The sequence below is a fragment of the Epinephelus fuscoguttatus genome, linkage group LG4 (assembly GCF_011397635.1).
Source record: "Epinephelus fuscoguttatus linkage group LG4, E.fuscoguttatus.final_Chr_v1".
Lineage (NCBI taxonomy): Eukaryota > Metazoa > Chordata > Actinopteri > Perciformes > Serranidae > Epinephelus > Epinephelus fuscoguttatus.
Window position 1 is genome coordinate 38,572,037 of NC_064755.1, and position 27,083 is coordinate 38,599,119.

Genomic DNA, 27,083 nt, shown 5'->3' on the forward strand with positions numbered 1-27,083 from the left:
GTGAAAAGTCTTGTGATTTGACCCCATGGTGATGTTATCTATTCCAGGAGGGTGGTGAAGATGTGGTAGATTAGGGAACTCCCCATATGGAGTCTGGATGCTGGTGGTGGTAACTGTGATGATGAGATGAAGAGGGAGCTGAGGATCTGGATGTAAAAATGACAGCTGACAGGAGCAGAGAGGAGAACAGATTTAAAGTTTAGCAGCAGCAACATGAATGACTGAAGGAGACTGTGGCAAAGTTTGACTGGCTAACCAATATCTGCTTTTGTTTTGTTATTCTCTAAGAAATGCATGTTTCTGTATTTCTGCACAGACCACTAAAGAAATGTGTGATAATATTATTAATGAATAACAATGTGTCTGAGAAGTGAGAAACGAAACCTGCTTATAAAATAGACCCTTCAGTTAGTGTTTGTGTCAGAGCTGATCTGAGTTCAGTGGTGTCTCAGTCTATTGGCTCTCCTCTCTCATCACACCAACATGTCTTCCCTCCGGCTCGCAGGAAGCTGCAGAACAGGCCGTAATTGTTGTGTTGTGTCCCAGTGTGTGTTCGGTAATAAAGCTCCCATCAGGCTGTTTTTATGTGTCCATGTGAAAACACTGATGATGTCGGCAAATCACACACGCAAACATTTACAAGACTCAACTCTTTATTAACACACCGAGTTTGTTCTGGTTCATGTCAGACTTCTGATTTCACTAATTAGTCCCTACAGAGGCAACATGGAGTAATCATTATTCTCAGCACCAGTCAGTAAAACAAACACAGTGATGATGTTTGCATGCACAGAATATTCTGATTTCTGCCCTCACTCTGTAAAATACAACATTTTAACTAAGCTGTTTACATGGCTAATGAAAATGAATATTCCACTAATACTCATGTTTACATGCATCCGTGCACACTCTGATTAACGTACCCTAACGTGTCGTTTATCACGTTAAAATATACATAAGTGGAACGGCTGGAGCTGTATGTCATTTTGCTTCTTTGCATCGAAATGGATTATTTCAGTTTTCCACCAGTGGTTGAATTATTGGGCCGTGTGAACACAGCTTTTCGCTTTCATTCCTTCATCCACCTCCTTTAAAAAGGTTGGCATTGTGATATTTGTGCATATCTAAAAACCTGTTGATATACAGGTCTTTCATAATGTTTAAAGTGGGTGTGTTTCTCCTTCAGACCAGAAATATGGGCTTCTCTTTTGGATATACATCTCTATCTCACAGGGCTGGGTGATATGGAGAAAATCAAATATCACGATATTTTTGTCCAAATACCACGTCAATAATCATTAGTAATGTGGATATGATGACAAGTTTGTAAAAGCAAATACCAGAACAGTGAAAACAGTCCGGTAAGTTCAGATTATTGCATCACTTGTGTAAAACCAGGAGAAGACAAAACTTCCAATGTTACGATATTCAAATCTAAGACGATATCTAGTCTCATATCATGATATTGATATTATAGCAATATATTGCCCAGTCCTACTACCCCAGCCTTCAAACTGTTGGTGAGTTGTTTTTTGTAAAACGTTTCCATGACAATGCACAATACGCAAGAGGCTGTGTGTGCCACAAACTGCAGTAACAACCCCAGTTACAGCTGTATACATGTCCAAAGAATGCTCCTAAAATCTGAACAATATCATCAGACCCCACAGATCTTCATCAGAAATTGCTTAATTCATAAAAAGGCCTAATTCAGAATATCCAAACAGAATATGCTGTTTACAAGAGCTGCATTAAATTTAGAATATTGTCATCATGTCGGAATGATAGTGAACCATGCATATAAACGTAGCCAGTGTCACCTGATAGTGTCGTACAGTTTGTAGTTCTTCTACACACACAAATAAAAACAGCTTCAGGATCCTATGGTGACATCTCAAAATAAATATTCTGGTGAAGTCAGAGTGAGCCTCGCTGCTGTTGCTGGTTAGTTAACTGTTAGTGGGATGGAGATATGTGACAACAGGTGACGACAAATAACAGACCTTTAGCCTTGTTAGCATGTTAGCTAACGGTGAGCTACATAATATATATAATGAAATCATAAATATTAAGCTGTTTATGAATGAAACAACCGGACAGGAAGCTTTTATGAATCAATGCATACATGATGAATCATATCAAAGTCATAAAGCAGTTTATTGATTATCACAGCAGAGACATTGAAGATAATGATCCTGTTACACAATGTTTGTATACTAGTGACGTTTTATACAAGCAGAATCTTAATGTGACTCTTCAGTGTTTGAGTTGTAGAGCTGAAACAATCAGTCAAGATAAGATTTGCCTTTACAGTCTTCCTTTGTCTTGGACATTTGAGAGAACACAGGCGACAAAGCCACACACAACATGATACTCAGTTAATGATTTTCAGTCTAGATTGGTTATCACTGTTGCCAACTCCTCAGTAAGAAAAGTAGCTATTGGCTGTCCTAAAAGTCGCTAGAAGTCGCTAAATGACGTTGCCAAATTGCCATAATTGTCCATATGCATGTAATTGTAATGGCTGCTGTAGGAGAGAGGAATAACGTCATGGGAGAGACAAAAACTGAGTAAAAAAAACATCCTGAATATGTTTAGAACTACAAATGAACCTTCTGTCAGTGATTTATATTAGACAAAGAAAATTTTACATTTACATCCCGCCCTGACTGTAAACCAGGTCGGGATCAGAGCGATAGATCAAACAGCGGCGGTTCCACGCATGCGCGATTGACTTGCAGTCTGGATGTGGAGGGGTTAAGGTCTCCTGCTCTGACTGCTGCTGGGAGGGAGGACTGGGCCGTCTGTGAGTGCTTTGGGGTGAGAGAGGAGCCCACGGCAGCATCCGCTGCCCAGTGAGAAGAATAAGAATGATACGTGCTCTCACAACAGAGTCTCCAGAAGTCTTCAGTAACATCAGAAAAAGTCGCTAGATTTGTCACTAGTCGCGTTTTTGAAAAAGAGTCCCTTGAGGGGTCTGAAAAGTCGCTAAATATAGCGACAAAGTCACTAAGTTGGCAACACTGGATCAGTTCAGTTATTCTCTGAGTCCAGAGGTGACGATCTGCTGCTTTTCTTGTCATGTAGGTATTTATTTGTGTTTCGGACTGTTGGTCAAATAAAAAATGAATCTTAGGACATCAAGGGTCTCATTTGTGAACATTGCATTCACACAAAATGAGGCCTGAAAGAGGCATACGCCACTTCCTACGCAAAAACTGTGATCTATAAAAACAGACTTGATGGGAGAAACTTTGACCCACGCTTATGAACAACAAATGGTGAGGTGGAAGGTGTTACTATTATTATTATTATAATCATTATTATTTCATGAAATAATTGCATGTTTCATTTATACATTACTACATTAAATCTAGAAGATGGAAAAGAGAAACATTTAACAATAGTTTGATTATTTTGTTTCCTGTTGGTGTTGAAACTGTAAAGTAAGTTAATTTCTGTGGAAATGAGGAAAGTGAACTTCATGAAAACTCAAAGCAGAAACCAAACAAAGAACCATCAGTTTGTTTTTACAGTGAAGCATCTGTTCAGTCTCTGTCTTTAAAACCGGCAGCAGCAGAATAATTCCTCCTGACCACGACAGATGGTTCTCTGTGTGTCATCACTGAAACACTTTCCGCTCCGTGCGCTGAAGGTTTACCTGATGAGGTCTGTCACATGTCTGTGAAGTGGTCGTAAACTCAGTGTTGAACCTGAAGGCAGCACACAGGAAGCCATAGATCCATCATTTTAAATATATATCCTGAGTTTTAGTGATGACATCTTGTTCTGAAGAAGCTTTAAATTGACAGATCAAATGTTTACGGCTGCTCGGCACTTACTTAAATCATATGTGAACTAAATGTCTGCACTGTGACCTCTTTATTTTCTTCATCAGATGAACATTTACCTGTTTATGAATGATGAACCACATTTATTGAGATGCTTCAGTTATAGACAAAATCAACATGTTTCTGTTTTTGCACACTGATCAGATAAAAAAAAAATTACAGAGGAAACATTTGATGTGTCAGATATTAATTATCTGGTTAAAGCAAAGAAACAAGCTGTTGTTTGTTCTGGATGCTGAGTCGATGTTTTAAAAGAGCAGCTGCTCCTGCAACATGTGACTGTGTGAGCTCATGTTCAGCTTCAGGACGACAGTGATGAGAAGGACCAGAGACGGATCGATACTTTGATCAGCCAGTGGACTCACTCAGCCTCACACCTCATTAAGGTGCCCTCTTGAATCTGCACAGTGAGTGTGGAGGACAATGAGGCTGACGCATTGATCAGACAATGACCTGATCAGAAACACTGTGCTCTGACTGAGCTCACTGTGATGAACTTCACCAGCAGCATTTTATACTCTACAGTCTTACCACAGAAAGAGCCAGTCCTGTCATCATGTTAGAAATCTGCAGTAATCCATGAATGCATGGAAAACCTGACAGACTGAATGATTCTGTGACTTCCTGGAGCAGGAGATTCATGAAGTCTTTCATACCCGTCTGCAGAGACATTCAGAACTCAGAGTTTCAAACACACCTGGAGATGATCCTTAGAGGAAGACTGTTGTTTATATCTCTTGATCCAGCAGCGGCTGCAGCAGCAGGTCTGTGTTTCTGTGAGCTGATGTATCGTCTGTGTCATCGTATTCCAGTACTGAAGCACAGTCGTCCTCCCACAGACATGAAAATGTCATCAACTGATGAAAAAATATCACCCTCACACTCCAGCTGCACAATTCATCGGAAAACTCCTCAAAGTCAAAAACTGACCACAGCAAAATTTTATTATCACCAACAAATCAAGTCACATGTTGGAAGTTTATTTGTTAATTTATTTGCAGGGTCTCAGTTCGTTTCAGAGCCTGGAGGGTGAGGTGGGGGGTGACGGCAGCAAATGTACTTGTGGCCATCTGTGCGCCCATGGGTGTGTAGGTCTTAAAATGAGGTGTGGTCAGGCACTTTGAAGCAGCAGAAAGCAGTTAATCCGAAGTCAGGATGGTGCAGTATTTTCCTGCTGTTTAAAGGGCACATTATACAGATAGTAAAATGTGCCTACATAGGCGGGTTCACAACACGTGTACACTCTGCTTGTCACACACATGGGGACGCATGGATGGGTTGCTGGTGGGTGAAATAATCCATCATTAATGAGGGAAATGTGAATGACATTATGTAAAATGTGAACGTAGCAGAGAGCAGAGCAGAGCTGCCGTCATGGTCCACATTAAGAGAGATACTATGCACATTTACACACGGGGAGCAGCGACACTTTGTTGATTATTTCAGATGCTAAAAGTGTAGTTATGCTCCCTTTGTCAAGTTTGTAACTACAGTTTTTAGTTTTGATATTTGCTGCAGTGCCGATACTGCTCTGACTGAATTACTCTCTGCAGAAAACCACAAAGACACATTAACAACCACAAAAGGCATTTAACAACTACAAAGAGACATTAAACAACCACAGAGATGTTAAACAACCACAAAGAGACATTTAACAACTACAAAGATGCATTTAAGAACCACAGAGACATTAAACCACAAAGAGACATTTAACAATTACAAAGAGACATTAAATGACCACAAAGAGACATTTAATGACCACAGAGGGACATAAGACAACCACAAAGAGACATTAAACGACCACAGAGAGACATTAAATGACCACAGAGGGACATAAGACAACCACAACGAGACATTTAATGACCACAAAGAGACATTAAACGACCACAAAGAGACATTAAATGACCACAGAGAGACATAAGACAACCACAAAGAGACATTTAACAATTACAAAGAGACATTAAATGACCACAAAGAGACATTTAATGACCACAGAGGGACATAAGACAACCACAAAGAGACATTAAACGACCACAGAGAGACATTAAATGACCACAGAGGGACATAAGACAACCACAACGAGACATTTAATGACCACAAAGAGACATTAAACGACCACAAAGAGACATTAAATGACCACAGAGAGACATAAGACAACCACAAAGAGATATTAAACAACCACAAAGAGACATTAAAGGACCACAGAGAGACATTAAACAACCACAAAGAGACATTAAATGACCACAGAGAGACATTAAACAACCACAAAGAGACATTAAATGACCACAGAGAGACATAAGACAACCACAAAGAGACATTAAATGACCACAAAGAGACATTAAACAACCACAAAGAGACATTAAATGACCACAGAGAGACATTAAATGACCACAGAGAGACATAAGACAACCACAAAGAGACATTTGATGATCACAAAGAGACATTTAACAACCACACAAAAAGACATTTAACAACTACAAAGACACATTTAACAACCACAAGGATTCATTAAACGACCACAAAGAGACATTAAATGACCACAGAGAGACATAAGCCAACTACAAAGAGACATTTAGGAACCACACACAGAAATAAAACAACCACAAAGAGACTATTAAGAACCACAAAGAGACAATGAACAATCACAAAGAGACATAAAACAACCACAAAGAGACATTAACCAACTACAAAGAGACATTAAATACTGTCAGTGAGACATAAAACAACCACAGAGAGATATTAAACAACCACAGAGAGACATTAACCAGCTACAAAGAGACATTAAATGTCAGTGAGACATAAAACAACCACAGAGAGATATTAAACAACCACAGAGAGACATTAAATAATGTCAATAAGACATAAAACAACCACAAATAGACATCTAATAACATCGCAGAGACAAACAACCAGAAAGACACATTTAACAACTACAAAGAGACATTAAACAACCTCAAAGACAGACAGACAGACAGACAAAGTGGTGTCTTCATGTGTCAGAGTTTGACGGCTGCAGATCTCAGTGTGTGTTTGTTCTCAGGATGGTTCCAGCCTGTTAGTTTGTTTTCTGTGATAAATATATCAGGTATCACATTGATTAGAGTATTATGTTCTCTGTCAGCCAGCCTCACCGTCCAAACACAAACTAAAATTAGAGACAGTCTCCTCTGTCATTGATCGTCTCCTCGTTTCTCTCATGAATGATCAGATATCACTAACACCTGATTGATCAGTGAGTCATTGATTCAAGCGTGTTCACAGTGTCCAATCAGATTACAAACAGCTGTCATCGTTTACACATGATTGTTTTACTTTAATTGGATCGACGTTTCTCAGTTAAAGCTGTGAAGCTGGAGCACTTCTCCTCTGTGATGTCCAGCACATATTTATGAGAGAATACTTTTGCTGCTGATACTTTAACATCATGAAGGAACAGTTTATAAATGCTGCTTTAGCCCTTCAGGAAGCTTCAGTGTGTTTAAATTAAAATGCAGTCTTCAGTCTCAGAGAGCATCACATGTAAATGTTTGTTTAGTAAAGACCCTCAGCAGCTCCAATGATAGATAAGTTGCAGCAGTGTGTGTGTGTGTGTGTGTGTGTGTGTGTATGTGTGTCTGTGTGTGTGTGTGTGTGCACAGTAAATGATGTGTAGGCTCCCTCCCTGCGCTGCAGATTCAATTTCCTCCCGTAAGTGACTTGATGTAATTTGAAAGTTTGTCTGCAGGAGTGTGACATGTGTGATGAGCGGCCTATTTCAGTCCAAACAAAAACATGTCACAGCACGCCTCAGCCTCATTTCAACTGTGCTCTTTAATTAATGTTCTCACACAGTCACACACACACACATTGTTCTGTTTAGTGTCTCCAGTCGAAGCTTTGTGTTGATTTGTGTTGAATCCGTCAGATGGCTGAACGCAGAGGTGTAAAAATCAAACGCACACTTCACTGAAGTTGGAAAAACAGAGGAGCTGCGGACGTTTGTCTCGTCTCACTCTCTGTTTCCCACACATCCAAACCATGGTGTTTATCTTTGTTTTAACTTACAGCACTGTGACATCATCGCAGTATAAACACGTTGGTCTAACATGTGATCATCATGTGATCAGAGGAGAGAACACTGACTGACAGTTTCTTCAAAGATGAAGCGACAATAAAGCAGCCGTGCAACGCGAGTGCTCAGCAACACTGATGATGTTTCTGTAAAACTTTATGAACAACGTCAAACAGGACGGAGACTGAACATCAGGCAGACAGAAGGAGGCAGTGGACTGTTGAGGATTATAATGACTACACATCAGTCCACCATGTCTGTTTGTAGCTGCTTTGTGTGTCTGCTTTTGTTTTTAGGGCTCAGACTCAGAATTTTCCTGGTCGACAAATAGTCATCATTTAGGGCCATTAGACGACTAGTCGCCCGCATGTTTATGATATTAATGTAATTATTAAACTATATATTTTGGGCGGAGCAACACAATGGTTTGAGTTGAAGGTGTGAGAAAGAATAGTATCAGTAACATTGTTAACACTGTGCTACATTACAGAGAAATACAAACCGTACTAATGAACCTTCATTAATATAGGCCTATATTTTATCTCCAAGTGCACGTCACACACTGAGCGAGCCGCCTGTTAATGATGCTGAGGGCTAATGGGCATGTAGCTACTTCCATGTTTCAGATGATACGTCATGTTTGTAGTCGACCAATGAAGATGAGTTTACATATCACCTTGGGTTCGTCCTTCACCTTCTCAAAATGATCCCACACTTTGGATTTCCTGCCCGACATGTTATTAACTAGCCTGTGGAATAACCGCAGGTACCAGCCCTGGAAATGAACCTGACTCCTGTCTGACTGCTGAGCGTGGACACTTCCTGTGTCTGTCCTTTCAAATTAAATCCCCACATGGTCCAGTCATATACATTTTGATTTATTCTGACAAGGCGCAGCTCCTAATAGAGTTTTACTTTTTTGGTTTTGTTTTCTGCGACGAAGCGACCAATGAAATCTTGCCGACTAATGACCTTTCTGGTCAACTAATGTTTGGTTGCGTATTAGGGGGCAGCCCTAGTTATTTTTCATTTTTGCAGTTGTTTTGCATCTTTGTAGGTGTGTGTCTATTTGCAGTTAGGCATCTTTGCAGTCATTTTTGCAGTCATTTTGAGTTCTTTTCAATTTTTTGCATCTCTTTGTGGTCAGTTTTCTTTTACTTTCTGGTCAGTTTGAGTCTTTGCAGTTGTTTTGTGTGTATATGTGGTTGTTTTGCATCTTTGTGGTGGTTTTGCGTGTCTTTAAAGTCATCTTACATTTCTTTTTAAACATGTTTTTATTGTTTTTGTTTTAATGTTTTGTCATTTTTGTCTTTATGGTTAATTTGTGTTTTTGTAGTTGGGCTTTTTTGTTCTTTACTGCAGTTTGTGCCCTGTGGTCTTGTATTTTTGTAGTTTGCACTGACACATTTTCACTTCCATAAATGATGTAGCTTTGCAGTTTTTCCTTTCAAGCATTTAGACTTTAATGGCAGTGTGACTTTTGCAGAATCTCAGGACAATTAAGTGGCTGATTTCTTAGAAAACATGAGTCTTGTGTTGTGGTAACAGAGGATGACATTAAAGCATATCGTTAATTTGATGTTTCAGAACAGACATTTACAAACCGATCGTTCGCTGGTCTGACCTGGTTTCATCAGCGTGAGTGTTTTCTCACTGTGCTCATGTGTGTGAATTATACAACACAGATTTGAACAGGTAAATAAGTAACCATGGCAACCATCAATTGAAGTTGAAGGAAAAGAAACTCACGGTTACATTAATATGCGAATCAGAAAATCAGTGCGTTGGAGTATTTCTTTTCGAGCAGAGATCAAAAGATCATCAACACGTCGCAGCTGCCTCCACTTTATTCTACATCTCATATCTTTATATTATCTCTCAGGAGCGTCTGTGATGGAGCCTCCTGCTCTCACACATCAACAACCACAAACATACATGTGTCATCTCTGATCAGTTTAACACAGACATCTGCAGCTGAGAGGATGAGCAAGAGATTAAATATAAGATGGAACTTTATAATAAAATGTTAAGAGGATCTTCTGTAAAGTAAATTTTAATGAGTTGAGATTTATTCACATGTTAATGATCCTTTCACCTCAGCATTATTAATGAATGATTGATCATCTACCTGATGTTTAATAATGATGGCAGAGATATCACAGCTGGTGATGGTTTACAGAAATGTGATGAATTAATGAGACGGTGCTATAAATAACACCATAACCCAACTGCCAGAATAAAAGTTGGCATTGGAAATTTCTGCAAACCACAGATATGTTACATGTGTACATTATTATGCAGTCATAATAATGTACATCATGTTTGTGCTGAGGATTAGGGCTGAATGCAATGCAATGACATACCACCACAGAATACTGTCCGTCTCCGTCCAAGCTGCACTCAAACATTGTTCCAAAGTTAGTCCAAGTCTGAGAGAGAGACTGAATAAGTAACAGATAACGTAAAGAAGTAACCCTGTAACATTTTCACTGGCCTCCATGCTGCTTTCTACTGTTTACTAGCATGTTTTCCAGCCTGACTGTGACATTTGGCGACTGTGGCAAGAAGTTTGTGCTCTAGAGAAAGGATCAGCGCTCAGTGAATAACCTCCTAAGCCCTATGAGCTTAACTATAAGTAATAATAAGCTATTATGGCAAGGCTTAACTATACAGACCAGTGAGCAGTGATAACTAACATGTCTTTGGGGTCATCAGGTGGGAACCTTGTTTCTAGTTGGTCCCACGACACCTCCAGGAGGCTAGACAGTGATCTCTGGCGTCCCAGAGACACTCCCCTAATGCTAGCTCTCACTGCTCCCCGCACCAACCCAACAGCCTCCTTTACCTTACTTACACATGGCTTTCTCAGCCCAAACAGCACTGCCACCTTCAACAAACCCAGGCTCTGCTGATGTGAGCTCCAGGTAGAAACAGTGCTGATACTACCTTTCCTAACACATTCACCATACTCTGTTTCACACGCTACATGTCATAACTCCAATATAAGCTAAAGTTAAAGGAGCTAGAGAAGATAAACTCACAGAATCAGCAAACACACTCACCTTGCAGCATGGTCTCAAACAAAAGGGATTCAAATAGGCCACTCCCACACTTACATAACCTTCCTCTTCCTGGAGTCCTGACGAAAGAGCGGGTTGTCCACCAATCGGAAGATCCGTGGTTCAATCCCCTGCTTCTCTAGTACACATGTTAAAGTATCCTTTGGCGAGATACTGATCCCCAAATTGCTCTCGATGGCTGTTCTATTGGTGTGTGAGTGTGTTAATAACCAAGTAGCAGGTGGCACCCTGTATGGTAGCCTCAGCCACCAGTGTGACTCATAGTGTAAAAAGCACTTTGAGTGGTTGGAAGACTAGAAAGGTGCTATGCAAGTGCAGGTCCATTTACCAACCCTGGTCTTTTGCTGCATGTCATCCACTCAACTTCAGTGTTCCTGTCTAATAAGGGATGCACCGAATATTCGGTAACCAAATATATTTGGCCGATTATTGCAAAAAAACACATTCGGTATTCGGTGGAATAAGTGAAAAGCAAGGCCAAATAATAGCGGCGTGTTTTGATAATGTAATCAAATGGCGTGCCATGACGGGCGGAATAAAATGTTGGCAGTATGGCGATCCGTCCGTCACGGCACTCGCATTTGCAACTAAAAGTAGTTTTGAGCGAGCAAAATAGGCTTAAATCATTCAGCACGCTGTGCGAGCAGCCTATAGATTTCAACCAGCAGCAGAAACAAAAGGTGAATCCCATCGGTTGTGGGTTGAACGGGGGTCACAGACACAGACAGTAATGTATTCCTGTCAAATACGGCGGCCATCGGCTTACCAGTGACGGACAAATCGGTTCCAATAATATCCTCTTCTTGGTGTCATGACTGCCCAGAAGTACCTGGACAGCCGAGCCAGCTGAACACAGGTATGTGATGTGTCAGAGGAGAAACGAGCCGTTCACGGCCCACAAACCTCACCGCACTTTAGGGACTGTTCTTTACTTATGAATGGACTGTCAGGGGAGGAGGGTGGCTGGTTGATTTTTATTTTATTTATTTATTTTATTTTGATCCCCCCTATGTTAATCACTTATTGATGCTGTTTTTGAAGTATGAATAAGTCAATAAGTAATTTATTCCATTGAAATATCATTGATGTATTATAGAAAAGTGATTTATCTTTTTAGAAATGGCACAAAAAGGCACATCTGCCTCATTTTCGCTGTGGTATTGTGATACTACTCAGAACCATGATATTTTCATTGGTATCGTACAGCGGGCCCCAATTTTGGTACCGTGACAACACTAATCTGGAGGAGGTTCATCTGCAAAAACTAATGAAAAACTAAACAACGATATTTGGTATTCGGTACTCAGTATTCGGCCAAGTGTTTAATAATATTCAGCTTCGGCTTCGTCCACAAATTTTCATTTCAGTGCATCCCTATGTCTAATAAAGGCAAAATAATCTTTGAAAAGGAAGAAGGAGTGAATTCAGTGTTCATTTGAGCCACTCTATCTGATGTCATCACATGTAACAAGTAGAAAATACAATTAATCATCACACACTATTTTTTGATACAGACTTTTTAATGACTTCTGGCAGAGCAGATGGTCTGTTCGTCACAGGTTCGATCCCCAGCTCCTCCTGTCCACATGTTAAAGTGTCTGTGATCACAGGCTGTGAAGCTCTGTGTGTTTGTTATGCTCGGCATCACACGGCTCATTAAAACATCATGTTGTTTCAACATCCTCAGTAATAATGTCTCCGAGCTGTTTCCTCTATCTGCACACACACACACACACACACACACACACACACACACACACACAAGCACACACACGCACACTGAGTCAGCAGTGATGATGATGAAGGTGAAGGTGAGCAGGAATGTATGAAGACTCCTCTCTGACCTCCGGCAGCAGCTCGTTGCTATCAGGACGCAGCTTCTTATTTTATTACATTATGAGCAGGAGGTCATGTGGTGTGTGTGTGTGTGTGTGTGTGTGTGTGTGTGTGTGTGTGTGTGTGTGTCGGGGAGGTCACATGTCCCCCTGAACATGATTAGATATGAATATTAAACAGACATCAGCCTGTAGGTGTTTGTTAGTGTCATGTTATGATGTGGACACATAAAGACTCGGTGACCTCCTGATGATGATGATGATGATGATGGTGATGATGATGATGATGATGATGAGGAGGAGGAGGAGACATCCAGCAGCACACTGTTGATCACACACTGCTGTCTTTGTGTGAGGGCGCCTACACATGCACACACAGACAGAAGGAACATTGAGATGCCAGTTCAGACATCTCGTCTTCTTCTTTCCTGCTGCCCACACTCTGCTGCTGGGCGGGGGCATTGACTCCCACTTCCTGCTCTGAGCTGCATGCTAACTATCTGTGTGGACAATACATGTCAGTGTGTCCTGAGTCCGTTCATATCAGAGCTTTATCTTCGCAGAGGAAGAACTCTGTCCAACTTCACTGAACTCACCGCAGCCATCAGTCCATTCATTCATTTGTTGACCCACAGAAAACAATCTGCATCTTCAGAGACTAAAACACAGCTGCGGCTAACCTTTGTCTCTATTATTGATAATTGATTGATCATTAATTTATGTTCAAGCAAGAATGACCCAAATATTAGTGATGATTTTCTAATTTTCTCTGTTTGATTTCACAGTAAACATCTGAATCCCTCTTCTCACTGTGCACTACTCATTTCCTGTTTGACTGGGAACTACATCACAGTACAGAAGCGAAAGACGCTCTGACGTCTGTTTCTGCACGTCTCCTTTTTTCTTTATTAAACCAGGTAAATAAAATCTGTCACACACGTCCCATTCTCCTTTAAAACAGACATAAACTCAGAGACGGTAACGGCCTCTGACAGTTTGTGTCTGTCCATCAGGAGGAAGACAGCAGCTTAACTTAGAAACCATCCTACAGGAAACACATTGACTTGTACAGCTCTGAACTTTAAGGCTAACAGCCTGTTTACTTCCCTTTGATGGATCCACATCAATAAAAGATGTGTTAGCTTTATAACAAACAAGGCAGCAGCTGCTGCAGATGGACACACAGGATGACACAGAGCCGAGAGCCAGGTTCATTCACATTCACACAGCAGCACACACAGACAGAGCGGCTGCAACAGGACGCTGCACATTTTAACACCACCGCCCACAAACACACACACACACACACACACACACACACACACACACACACACACACATACACACACAGACTCACACGGCAATAACAACAACAGCAACAACAACATCAAATCTTTACACAGTACAGTAACAACCCCCCCCCCCCCACACACACACACACACACACACGCAACAACAACAACAGCAACTCCTGACACTGTAACACCCCCTCACACACACACACACGCAACAACAACTCTTTACACTATAACACCCCCCCACACACACGTGCAGCAACAACAACAACTCTTTACACTATAACACCCCCCCACACACACATGCAGCAACAACAACAACTCTTTACACTATAACACCCCCCCACACACACGTGCAGCAACAACAACAACTCTTTACACTATAACACCCCCCCACACACACATGCAGAAACAACAACACTTTACACTATAACACCCCCCCCACACACACACACGCAACAACAACTCTTTACACTATAACACCCCCCCCCCACACACACACACACACACACGCAACAACAACACTTTACAATATAACACCCCCACACACACGCAACAACACTTTACAATATAACACCCCCACACACACGCAACAACACTTTACACTATAACACCCCCACACACACACACACGCAACAACAACTCTTTACACTATAACACCCCCACACACACACACACGCAACAACAACACTTTACAATATAACACCCCCACACACACACATGCAGCAACAACAACAACAACAACAACTCTTTACACTATAACACCACACACACACACACACACACATGCAGCAACAACAACAACTCTTTACAGTATAACAACCTCACACACACACACACATGCAGCAACAACAACAACAACTCTTTACACTATAACACCCCACACACACACATGCAGCAACAACAACTCTTTACAGTATAACAACCTCCCACACACACACACACGCAACAACAACTCTTTACACTATAACACCTCCCCACACACACACATGCAACAACAACTCTTTACACTATAACACACCCCCCCACACACACACACACACACACATGCAGCAACAACAACAACAACTCTTCACACTATGACACCCCACACACACACACACACACATGCAACAACAGCAACTCTTTACAGGATAACAACCTCCCACACACATGCAGCAACAACAACAACTCTTTACAATATAACAGCCCCCACACACACACATGCAGCAACAACAACAGCAACTATTTACATTGTAACACCCCCCCACACACACATGCAACAACTCTTTACACTGTAATAACCCCCCCACACACACATGCAGCAACAACAACAGCAACTCTTTACACTGTAACACCCCCCCACACACACACACGCACATGCAACAACAGCAACTCTTTACAGTATAACAACCCCCCCACACACACACACATGCAGCAACAACAACAGTAACTATTTACACTGTAACACCCCCCCACACACACACACACGCAACAACAGCAACTCTTTACAGTATAACAACCTCCCACACACATGCAGCAACACAACAACTCTTTACAATATAACAGCCCCCACACACTCACACACACTCACGCAACAACTATTTACTCTGTAACACCCCCCACACACACACATGCAGAAACACAACAACTCTTTACAATATAACACCCCCCCCCACACACACACACACACACGCAACAACTCTTTACACTGTAACACCCCACACACACACATGCAGCAACAACAACAACTCTTTACACTATAACACCCCACACACACACATGCCGCAACAACAACTCTTTACACTATAACACCCCCCCACACACACATGCAGCAACAACAACAGCAACTATTTACACTGTAACACCCCCCCACACACACATGCAGCAACAACAACAGCAACTATTTACACTGTAACACCCCCATACACACGCAACAACAGCAACTCTTGACACTATAACACCCCCCCCCCACACACACACACACACAACAACAACAACAAAAACAACAATTCTTAAGACCCTCCCCCAACACACACACACACGCATGCAATAGCAATGGCAATAACAATGGCAACAATATGACAACAACAACAATAACAACAACAATGAGACATTCTGAGCCACAATAAAGTCTAAATATTAATACTTTAAACATGAAAAAATGTTTATTTTAATGGATTTTTCTCTCGTTATTTTTCTTTGTCTTACTTCTTTTTGGGAGATAATGACACTTTAAGGTTTGAACTACAGCTCCCATGATGCTTTTTTGGATGTACAACCTGTGTGTCCATTCACAGTGAACAGAACGATGTGTGAGCAGCTCCTGTTTGCAGTGTACCCATGAATGTACACACAACTATCACATGATTAATTTGATGCTAATGAAAAGTTGTAATTCCTCCTCTTCTGTGATTCCTAAGTGGATTTATGGAGGTTTATTCTGGATGGACTTCAGACATAATGAGAAGTCACACTGAATGATATCAACATGTGTTTCATGTCTTCACTGAGTGATGAAGAAGTTATGAAAAGGAGACTTTTGGCCTGAGCTGCATCAATCTGTCTCTCAGTGTTGTAAAGTATCTGAACCTCCTCCAGGATCTGTGCGTCTCTGCTGCAGCTCCACCGGCTGACAAACTACAATCACCAACTTCCTGTTGTTTTCACCTGTGCCTTTCACCTCGTACAGTGTCACCTCTCCTGTGCCTCTCCTGTGAGGATGGGAAGGACCCTGTTCCTCCTCCTTCCCTCTGGTTCCTCCTTTTGCTTGTGGTTCTTTGGGCCCTCCTGAACAAAAGGAGTTCAGTGTGAATTCAGTAGGCAGGGGGATGAGGAGAACATTGTTCCTCCTGGTTCTGTGGTTCCTGCCAACTATAGGGAGTTCAGTGTGAGTTCAGCAGGTGGGAGGATGTAAATCTGTCTGTCACTCGTCTTTAAATAATTCTGCTGAGTCAGACGAACATGACAACAGCAGCTGCAGCACCCTGACACCTCAGCAGGATGTGTGTGTGTGTGCTCCTGTGATGCTAACACAATGCTAACACAATGCTAACAGCTCCTGCGGGTTTACAGTATTAATGTAAGAATGGATGTGGAGTGTGGAGCTGGGAGATACGGAGAGGCTTCAGTGTGTGTGTTACTGATGACTGAAGAAGAAGGAGTGTGTGTGTGTGTGTGTGTGTGTGTGTTGAGGTGTGTGTGTGAGCAGAGTTGTGATGTATTGTTCACAGAGCAGCAGCGACTGCAGTATCAGCTGATTAGACAGAAACAGTTTCTACAGGCCGACCTGTAAACACACCTTCACTCTGCTGGATGTTCATTTCTCTTTCAGATGTCTTTTTGTGGTTTGATTCTGTCATAAAACAACAAATATTCCTAGACAAACATACAGATATAGTTTTACATGAAGACGCAGAGAAACTAAACAAACACAGTTTAACAAACTATCAAACTAACTGTTGTTGTTCTGAGTTCAGTTTAATTGATCCAGATCAAGAAAACCTCTGATCCACTTTAGTCTTGGTTCATGTTCACACTGAGTTATTGTGTCTATTGTGGCAGGTGATGGGGGGTCAGTGTACTGGGAGCAGCAATGGAGAAGGACCTGTCCCCCCAGGATTTGTGCTTGGTCCAGGTGGGAGGGGGGCAAGAGGTTGGCATCGGCACAGCGCAGTGTGCAGGTGGGAGAGTGACGATGGGGGAGCTCAGACAGGTAGTGTAGGGCCTGGTTATTCAGGGCTTTGTATGTTATGAGGAGGATTTTGAAGTGGATTCTCTGGGGGATGGTGAGCCAGTGGAGGTTATGGAGAACGGGGGGTGATGTGGCCACAGGTGCGAGAGTGGACGAGTAGCCGAGCAGCAGAGTTTTGGATATACTGGAGCTTATTGAGGATTTTTGAAGATGAGCCATAGAGTAGACTGTTGCAGTAGCCCAGACGGGAGGTGATGAAGGCGTGGATGAGGGTTTCTGCAGCTGAGAAGGAGAGGGATGGACGGAGGCGGGCGGTGTTCTTGAGGTGAAAGAAGGCTGTTTTGGTGATGTGTTAAATGTGAAGGTCGAAGGAGAGGAACTGATCAAGAGTGACACCAAGATTTCGGATGGGAGGGGAGGTGGATACTGTGGAGCCGTCCATGTTGAGGGTGAAGTTATGGGTGGATTTGGTTAAAAGCTTTGAAGTTTTGTCAACATCACTTTTTTTAAACGGTCATATTATTTGGCAGTGGACACATTAAAAAGCATAAATTAAGAGGTTTCTATCGATAATTTTTTTTATGCTTGCATGATAAAAACTCCTGGAGATATTAATCCAAATAAATGACATATTTATCAAAATCCTGCCGGGCTCCGCTGGCACAGATTTCACTGAAGAGGCCCCAACTTTCACTTCCAGCAAATCATGCACAAAGAATTGTGGATACTTTATACTTGCTGAGGATACACACACATGCATCTGAATGAAGGATTTAGTTTAGAAATTAAAGGATCCTTGACACTGGAGCAGTCCTAAAGCAGGATTTGAAGATGTAGCATCCTTGAAATTCAGCCATACAAGGATCCGTCCTTGACTTTGAGAAACACCCAGTGTCTCAGGACCTCATGGAACCAGAAGGACACAGAGAGACCGAAGCGTCCTCTGCAGGACAGACAGACAGTGTCTCAGTAAGAGGATCTCGCAGAGCAGTAAAGACAGACATGACATCATGATATGAATACATAAAACTCTGAGCTGAGGACACGTCCTGTGTTTATTCTGCAGATGACTTCTGATCATCAGACAGTAAATCGTTTTTATCTGTCTGCTCAGTGAAGAGTCCCAGTACACTGTAAAAAATGTTTGATTCAGTCTCACGTTCGGCCTTCAGGACGTACAAACAAAACAACAAAGAAATCAGTTTAGACTCAGTGAAACTCTTCATCTTGTTCCCACCGAGAGCTGCACGTCAACAGAAAACTAGATTTTAATCATCAGTGAATCATTGAAGTCTTTTGTTAAAGTCATTTGTTGTTTGCAGCTTCTTTTTATACAGTAAACTGAAAATCACACTGAAACATATTTGATTCATAAATATATACATATAGTGTTGTGAGGTGCGACAGTTTAGTTAACCTCAGATGATAAACAGCAGGAGAAAGAGTATCTCACATACACACACACACACACACACACACACACACACACACACACACACACACTTCAGATGAGGTCACCTGAATGTTTTTATAACCTCAGATCAGTGCTTGTCTTTTTGCCGCAGTAAAAACCTTCCTGCAGCTCTGGACCCTTTCTATTATATTTTTTATATCTGATATTACTGTGTGATGAAAACGTGTGTGGAGCGTCTGTGTGAAGATATCTGTTAGAATGACCTCATGTTTGCAAAGCCTCATGGGAGCCAGGTGATAAATCCAGGTGTATTTTTAGAGGCTTAGCTCAGTGCTGCCGCTGCGGTGGGTGTTAATGTGATCCCCCTCTTCATCATCTTCATCCTCCAGATGTGTGAGTCTGTGAATAATCTCCTTTAATGAGAAGCAACACTAATGAGCTGCAGCGACTCTTATACAGCAGGATTTATACATCTTTAGGACACACAGTGAACAGCAGCATGCAGCACTACTACATACATGCAGTACTCTCAGGTTTGAAGTATTCTTCCAGATATTGTCTGCCTCTCAGAAATGCTCACTGTTATTTCCTACAGTCTGAGGTGACGTCTTCAAATGTCTCAATTTGTCCAAAACTCACATTTGTTCAGTTTACTGTGAAATAAAACGAGAGGTGAGGAAAGATTTCAATCTTTTTTATCTAAAAACAGCAGCATCACACTGTGAAAACACTTACAATACATGCTGTGTTCAAAATCAGCAACAAAAAGTACTTAAGACAAGATAAGGCTTTCTTGGTCCTCAGAGGGGAAATTGAGGTGTGGAGGAGGAGGAGGAGGAGGAGGAGGAGGAGGAAGAAGCTTAGTATGTAAATACTCAAGCAAAGTACAAGTACATCAAATTGTACTTAAGTGCCATCTTGAGTAAATATATAAGAGGCGAGCAGAAGGCGTGAGGTGAGCTGTGGTGTCATCTTAATGTTGAGCAGCACGCTGCGTCTCCTCTGGTTCACGCTGTTCTTCATGTTGACTTTTTAAATGTCCTTCAGAGGAAGTGAGGCAGTGACTCACTGTCTGTCCTCATGTTTACTTTGAGAAGACATCAGCAGATCAGAGTCCCTCAGAGAGTTACAGTCAGCTCGCACACATTAATATCACTGACATGCCAACCATCACACACACATACACACACATTACAGCCATCAAAACTGTATGTACAGCATGGTCAGTAGAGAGTGGTGCAGGAATGAGTCCTAAAGCCCAGAAATAACTTCCTGTTCCCTCGTCTTGAGGTCAGTGGGGTTTTGAAAGAGACTTTTACATTTTGTTCTGACATTAAATACATAAATAAATATCCTTCTGTGAATTCTGAGGCTTTTATGTGTCTTACAGAAGGCGGTTGTTATCAAGTGGTTAAATGAGACTACAGAACGTCATCACGCCGAACACAGATTTACAGCCTTGTTGTAGTGATTATAAAGTCATGTGACTGTTGTGTAGTTGGTTTATAGCCTTACGTTAGCTTTTTACCTCTGGCGATTGCATTTAGACTTCAAAAATCATAAAAGTGGTTTTCATCAGTGATTATCTTGCCGAACAAAATGTGTAAGTATCATAAACTTTTGTTTCCCACTGCGCTTACTGTCTGCAGTAATCCAAAATCCAATGCAGAAATCCTGCAGACTTTTTGACGAGGGAACCAGGGTAACGCTTACTTCTGTGTCCACCTATCAAAAAGCATCACCCCTGCACCACTCTATTATGGGAAGGTTTAATCACGGATGTGTCATGTGATCTGATGAGAAACAGAGATTCACTGAGATGATTCAGGTCATTTGTCTTTTACCTCACTGCTCACAAGTTTTTAAAATAACTTGAAGGGATCAGGACTTTGTGTTTATTTATGATTTAAAGGTCACATATTACGCAAAATGCACTTTACCATGGGTTTCTGACAAAAGTGTGTGTCCGTAGCCTGTCTACAGAGCCCTCAAAAATGAGAAAAGTCCATCCTCTCTCTCTTTTGTTTGCTCCACCTCTCAGAAAACTCACACAGGCAAATCTGAGATTTTCCCTGCATAACGTCATATGGGGAAATAACACCTCCCCAGGATGGGTAACACTTGCCCTGCTAGGTGTTCGTTCTGCCCACTGAACATGCCTCGCTACCGCCCTCGTTCATCACCTCACAAACGGCGGCTCTGGTAAAACAAAGATGATGCAGGTGCGAGCAAAAGCCTTTTTTTTCACTCCCTGCGTCTGAGGATCTGAAGACCCAGCAGATTAATTTTTTTTATGTAAATATTCCCACAACAGTGTTGAATGTTTGTGCTAAATCATTTCATTTCAAACAAGAGCCGGTACAAAGCAGGATTCACTACATTTCTGAAGATAAAGCATGGATCAGTACTGACTGTCTGTGACCTAACTTCAAATGCAAGAGCTTTAGGTTTTACCATTTTCTGCTCATCTACTGATGATCTCTTTTTTTACTGTCTTCCAACATTTTATTGAAGACATGATGAGCTGGTGAATTGTAAAGTAATAAGCACATTCATTGATAGTGAAATAATAGTCAGTTACAGCTCTCACAGTCATATATTATTCCATCAGTTTTCACGGTACAATCAGCGTCTCAGAAAATATTGCGTTTTTTATGGTATCACACTGTTACAGCATTATTATTGTTCTAATTCAAAATGACGCTTAAAGGAATGAAAACAGAGGGGTTATCTTTGGTTGAACAAACATTTTATTACTATTATTGAAACTTAAAACCATTTTATAAGTAAAAGTTTGTGTAAAAAGTAAAATAAAGTTGAGATTGATCGCTTCAACCCTGTTTGAGACCATTTTTTAAAATGGAAGTTTGTGTAAAAAGTCTCTCCTTTGAAAATAACTAAAATAAAGCTGAGATTCTTCGTCCAGTTGCATTTTTTTTCAATATCATAGATAAGCAAATGAAAACGGTATGATAACCGTCAATTAGGTTTACCAGTATACAGTTGCAACCCTAGTTCCTGTCTTTGGTGTCTTAGAGTTTCTGTTTTTTGTTTGAAATCCCAGTAAACTGCAAATTTTAACAAGACACTTTAAGACGTCAGCTCTAAAACTGTTTCAGTGATTTCTGACATTTTGATGACCAAGTTATGAATCCATTCATGGAGGAAGTAATCACTGATGACTAAAGGAATGAATTGTTGCAGCTCTGTGACATATTCAGACAAATACCACTTCATATGTCACTATATAAATCTAAAAATAGAACTTCCTGCTTCTTCTCAGAGTAAACTGATTACATTTACATTTAAATAGGTCAACTTGGATATTTGATAACACAAATAATCAAAGAAGTGATTGAGAAAATGTTCTGCAGATGAATCTGTAAAGAAAATAATCCTTAGTTGTAATTTAAAACATTTTTCTGTCTATATTAAGAACTGAAATCAGTTATTAAATCTAAATTGAGTGCAGTGTGATGCAGTGAACATGTGAACATGTGTCTGGCTGCTGCAGGCTTTATTTTATTGGTCCTGACCTCTGTGCACAGGATCAATACAGAACACAAAGACATGTTTCATTTGGAGACAGTCTTAATCTTTCCAAACTGTGCTGCTGTAACATGGAGCTCATTCATGGCGAATGCTCTGACACTAAACCTCCAGTGAAGATCACAGTTTAATCTGACTCGTCTCACAGGAGGACTTGTCTCTCTGAGGACCTCTTTATTTCCACCGGCAGATAAAAAGCAGTGAAGCACTGAGGCCGAGCTCAGCAGATCTGAGGCCAGCAGAGCCGAACTCAGCACAGAGGAAGGAGAGATATGTGGGGACTGATTATGGACTCATATCTGAACAGGATCTGGTAACTGATGTAAGATTTATGTCTCACAGAAAGATGAAGAACCAGGTGTGTTAATCCCTGTGACTCCTTCCTCTGCTTCACACATTAGAAACAACTCACGTGTCTGTCGTTGCATTAACAAAATTACTTGTGTTATAAATAAACAGATATTAAAGTGGACTATCAGTATACTGCTCAAACACAACACATGGCTTCACACTTTTAGTCTCAGTGTTTCTGAGGTTGAGAGCTCGAGCTGATCTAAAGGCTCAGACACACCAAACCGACTTCAGGGAACTACAGAATCCCCCTGCTGCTTCGTCTACACAGTGCCTGTGTCTCGGCCAAAAAGTTGCACATGAACACACCGCAAAGACTTCAACCGCCGAACTTGGCGACAAATAACTCTCCACACCAGCAGATGGCGCTCATCTGTAATCATACAACAAGGGAAACTGGAGGTTGTCATGACCTTTCAAGCTGCCTAAATTCATGTTTATTTGTCATCCCTGTTTCCTGTTTTATTTTGGAAACCATTGTCGGAACCATAGTCTCGTTTCAGATCCCACGTCCTGTCAAGTTTCCCTCCTTTATGATTAGTTGCCCCGCCCTAATGTGTTTCACCTGTGTCTCATTGTCTCCCTTGTCTTAGTTTGTTTAAATCCCTGTCTTCCCCTCCTTTGTCGCCAGATCGTCTTTACTTTTTTGGGAAAGTTAGAGCGTTTCCCTTGTGTTCCTTCTGAGTATGTTTTTGACTGTTTTTTACCTTTGCCTGTGTAACTGATCACCTGTGTACCGACTTGAGCCTTATCGAAGACCTTGAACTTTTATCCAAGTCTGTGAGTCTACTTTGTGAGTCCATCGGCAGTTTGTACTTGACAGAAGACCGTCTTAATGCTAGTTAGCCAGTTTGGACATTAACAAAACAATCTGATGTTGAACGAACAAAGCATATATGTCATGCGCCAGTTACAACAACACAAACCATCAGGAAATTTTTCTGCTTACCTTATGTAACAAGTTTGTTTTGGTCTCACTCCCTCTTGATGTTAGCTCTTTGTTTACTTTCCTCACTTCCGTTTCTCTTCTTGTGCGCTGAGCTGAACTACCAGTCAGAGTGATTTCATTCACCAGTGGGCTCTGCCGAAGCCAACGCCAATTCAACATGATGAATTGGCAGAAAAAAAGCCAACCTAGCGCCAACAAGGGCCAATGGTGTGGGACATGCCGTAGCAACAAGGGCCACGGACACTTACTGTTGGCCGACCGTTGGCTTGGTGTCAGGGCCACAAGAGAGTTTGCTGTTTCCTGTTTGAGAGCTTCCTGTGATCTTTTTGATGGTGTCTCTGCCCATTTGATGTGTGACGTATCATATTTTACTTTTCTTTGTGAATCCTGTTTTGTTATTGTTGAAAATCATGTTAAGGATGTCACCTCATTTAAGGATAAAAGTAGATGGTTTTAGTTCTCCTTTGCTTCCTTCAGACCTGTGAACATTTTATAAAACACTGACATGAAATAAACCTTCAGTTGAGTCTGAGCTCCTGAAAGCTCACTGTGGAGATACGAGCTCTCCCTGTGACAGCGATGATGCACAGTGCCATCATTAGCGAGCTGCGTTCTCGGGTCAGCGCGGCCTCAGCTGTGCTATGGTACGGCTGAGGCTGATTGGCTACAGCAGGTGCTGAGCTCCGTGAAAATGCGGCATGCTGGGTAATTAAGTGTAGTCCTGTGGGAGGCGGGGTCAGGAGTCAGTAAACACACCTGTACAGCCTCAGCTGCTGTTCGGCTAGAGTTAGCAAAGTTAGCACTTCTCTGCAAAAGTTGTTGCTGCAGCAGTTTGAGGAGTCACTGTGTGTGTGTGTGTGTGTGTGTGTGTGTGTGTGTGTGTGTGTGCTGCAGTGGAGCATCATGTGACTGAATACAAAAAGTGATGTCAGTTTAACAGGATACAGGTTAATTAACTGATGTCAGAGCTGGATCAACACATCATTTATGACAGGACAGTTGGATCAGTCTGAGGCAGCTGTTCCTAATAAACTGATTACATCAAATAAATACTATTACGTATTAAATCCACAACAGACACTAACCTGCAGGGTGCCCAGTAGCTCAGTGGGTAGAGCGGGCACCCTATGTACAAAGGCTGTGTCCTTGCCATAGTGACCATGCTCGTGTCCCTTCGCTGCATGGCACCCCTCACTCTGCCCCCTTCACGCTTCAAACTGTCCTGTCATTGAAGACAAAACAGGCCAAAAAAATAGCCTTAAAAAATGCACCTGCTGTATTCATCTTTAATAATAATTCACTTCAAATAATGAATTCAACATAATGTTAACTACAGCGCTGTTGAAACGAAAAGGTTTGTAGAAACATCCAATGCTGACATTAATTCTGCTGATTGAGTTGAAGAGGAAGCTACGAATGTTGTGGTGGAAGGGTTGAGAAATGTCAAACATAGCGAGGCGAACGGCAAGTGGACAAAGCTGGGGTTGACTTTTACTTTCACTGGTCATTCTGTAAAAAAAACAAAACAAAAAAAAACATCATCCTGCAGAGTTTATCTTGAAGATTAATAATGATACTGATTAACAGACCATATTCTGTGACCTTCATCATCAGTTGGTCTCTCAGGACCTGAACTTGCATTTTGGGTGATCTGATCACAGGTGGACAGCACTAAATACAAGTGTAAACAGCCACCAAGACGCATTGTGATCCGAACACCACTTGCCGAGGTAGTCTGGGACGCATTTGACCACATGTCTTTTGCAGTGTAAACACTGATGCGTCCTGATGCGTCCCCAACATGGACTGCATCATCAGTACAGGACATGGAGGTTCTTTTGGTGACAGTGCACTAAGGAGCCGCACTCATGTAGCGTTTTTTGTGCCCTCCAATCCATTGTGTTCAACGCACGGCAGGCACGCTCAAACACCAGAGCAACACTGTCACGGTGTGCACGCGTTTCCGAGCATCTATTTTTCAGGTCACGATGGCTGCACCCTGAGAGTTCAACCAATCACAACTGGCAGATATCTTTCCCTTCCTCTGTAAATAACAGTCTGTGATAAATATGGAGAGGTTAATCAGTTTAACGCAGGGCTGCCAGAGCTTAACATCCGTCCCACAGACTGCATTTTTGGCCTAATACACACCTACAAAACAACACCTGGAAGAAGATGAAAGCTGGCACAGAAAAGGCACAAGAGTAGCACCTAGCACGCACACCTTGTGTTTTCCAGGCGGTTAAAGATGTGGCATGTGTACGGGCCCTAATGCTTCACTGTATAACTTACCCATTTTGAGATCCATCATTTTGCCCTGTGGAACGAGATGTGTTGAAGTCTGCCGACAGTGATTATCCCAGCTGTACTGACACAACCACTAACGTGACTAACGAGCATGCTACAGAGCAGCTAGCAGCTAGTGTTGACGTAATAACTGTGCACGGGGCAGTAACGAGTGGTCAGCTGGAGACGCATTATAGACACAGGTGTGAAAGGCGATGTGTCTCAGCTGTCCACTTGTGATCAGATCACTCACTCATGTTAATAGCAGGTCTAAACAGGGTCTCAGGTCTTCTGTCCCGCGCTCTGCACTGAAAACTAAAAGTGATCATGAGATAGTGGCTGTAACTCTTTGGAAGTGTTTTCGTCAGCAAGTCTTTAAAATCAGTTGAAGACCTGTCCTATTAAAATGTCCTTTATCCCTCAGATGTCTGCTGTTCCTGTCTGTGTTTCCTTCAGACTGCTCAGCTCAGTTTTCTTTTACTTTGATCTCTTCTGTTTTTATTCTTGAACGCTTTCCTTTTAAATTGCCTTTGTTTTTATTGACTGTGTGTTTTAATGGTCCTCTTTGGTGAAGCACTTTGTGGATTTTATCTCTGTGAAAGGTCCTTTACCACATAAATGTATTATCATTGTTAATACTAATCATAGACGTCTTCTTTGTCTCTTCTCAGTGACGTAGGTTGAACATTCAGACTGATATTAATGTCGTGTTTTTATGTGTGAACAGTAAAGTTAACTCTGACTAATAG

General features: G+C 41.6%; 1 protein-coding gene across 1 annotated transcript in view; it reads left to right on the forward strand.

The window, feature by feature from the left end:
• LOC125887125 (carbohydrate sulfotransferase 8-like) overlaps positions 1–27,083 on the forward strand; it is a 68,893-nt gene that overhangs the window by 28,513 nt on the left and 13,297 nt on the right. The gene's annotated exons all lie outside the window — the stretch shown is intronic.